Here is a 2,024-nt window from a genome sequence, read left to right as displayed (position 1 = left end):
GTTGTGGCCAATGCTGGTGATACATAAAAGGCACTTGTGCTGGTGACATGAAAAAGGCACTTGTGCTGGTGACATGAAAAAGGCACTTGTGCCAGTGACACATAAAAGTACCCACTACATTCTAGGAGTGGTTGTCATTAGGAAGGGTATTCAGCTGAAGAAACCAAGCCAAACCAGACTAGAGCCTGATACAGCTCTCTGGCTTACCAGTTTCAAGCAATCCATCTAACACATGATCATGATATATTAATGATGCCATGGTACAATGGCTATTAATCTTCTTATAATTACTATTCAGAGTTCCAGGCAATAATTAATATAAGTCTTGCAAAATTAGTAATTCCTGAGGGTCATGGTTATATATTTAATAATTCCATAACACATTTTGTTCAAATCAGGTGGAGGGGTGTATAACTCTTAGAACCAAGTGGCACTTAGACACTTACAATCTGAAATTAATAATCATGTAAACACCAAGAATAGATACGGAATATTTAAGAGATTCCTTGGCAGCAATAAAGGAAAGTAGTCTTTATGGTATTGGCTTTGCTCCAGGCTAATGTCCTTTCTTGGCTCTCCAAGGTAAGCTTACTTAACAATTCAAATACTGCAATGCAGTGTGTTTTATTGTTTAAAATAGAAACATAATTATGCTACTATAGTGAACAAATATGTTTGAATGTTAATTTGTGAGTGAACGTATATTTATTGGTAAATATATACATATATTGGTACACAGGGATTAGAATGAACATTTGTGGTTGGATGTAATTATGGCTGTTAAATGTAAGATAAATGTACATTAGTAAACACAATAAAATGTTTTTCAATTGATATTTCTTGTTGAATGACATCTTTGACTAATAAGTGGAAGATACAGATCTTGGCTGGTCGTATAAACTTGAAATTATCATTTCCTTTCTGAAGCACGAGACTATTTTATAAAGCAAACAGAATATAGATAATTGGTGTAACCTTGACATTATACTGGTACTTAATATGTGTGATGAGAAGCAAAGCTGATATGACTTCAAGGCATCACCTAAATCAGGAATTCCCAAACAGTTAAGTTCCATTTAACTCCCCACCCCTATTAGCTTTTTGAAAGTAAACTCACCACAATTTAAACTTTTCTTTTATTCTGATATTTGAATTTACATTTCTACCATGATAAGACAACCAATAATGAGGAAATTAAAAATATTATTTATAACTTCAAATGATGATAAAAATTTAAATTCTTACTTCTCTTATTTAGGAATTAATGATGAACAGATTCCAGAACCAAACATACTCTTCTCAATCTGGCTACTCCATTAGCGAATTCAGCAATTAGGAAATATATACAGGCATACCTATGGGGAAAAGATCACTTCATAACAACAAGGTTTTAGGTTCAGGTCTACTGCATGGTACCTTGAGCAAATGTCTTCTATAATAGCTCTGGGCTTACCAAAGCATTTTCAGTGGCTTTGGTAGAAAGAAACTGAAAAATAACCTGTCATATATATATATATATATATATATTTATACATATAAATCTCTATTGATTCATTGAGAAGCAATAAATTAAAGAGCTCCTATGTAACTGTATTCTCTAATACATTACAATTATATATGTAGAGTATAGATGTTTTTCAAACGGCTATTACCCAGTCCCAGTGGGAGGGACATATGTCCAACAGGTATCATTCAGTCTGTGGTGTCTTGGCATTTTTTTTTTTCATTTCAGATAAAGCCATGGCGCTGTGGATGATAGAACATCATATGTTTGCCTATGACAGCTACCTGAAGAATAACAAGCCTGTCACAGCAGTTCAGTATGAGTTTCAGCATCACTTCAACATTCGCCAAAATCAGGCTGCTCCCACCCATAACACAATCTTACATTGAGTGAATGCATTTTGTACATGAGGTACACTAATGAATAGGAGACTGGTAGGGGCACCATGAATGGTACACACCCCAGAAAATGTGGAATGCATCAGACAAGCTTTCAGAAATGCATTAATGAAAACAGACAC

This window comes from Octopus sinensis, linkage group LG1 (genome assembly GCF_006345805.1).
Source record: "Octopus sinensis linkage group LG1, ASM634580v1, whole genome shotgun sequence".
NCBI classification, from domain to species: Eukaryota; Metazoa; Mollusca; class Cephalopoda; order Octopoda; family Octopodidae; genus Octopus; species Octopus sinensis.
Note: the sequence above shows the minus strand (reverse complement) of the source record.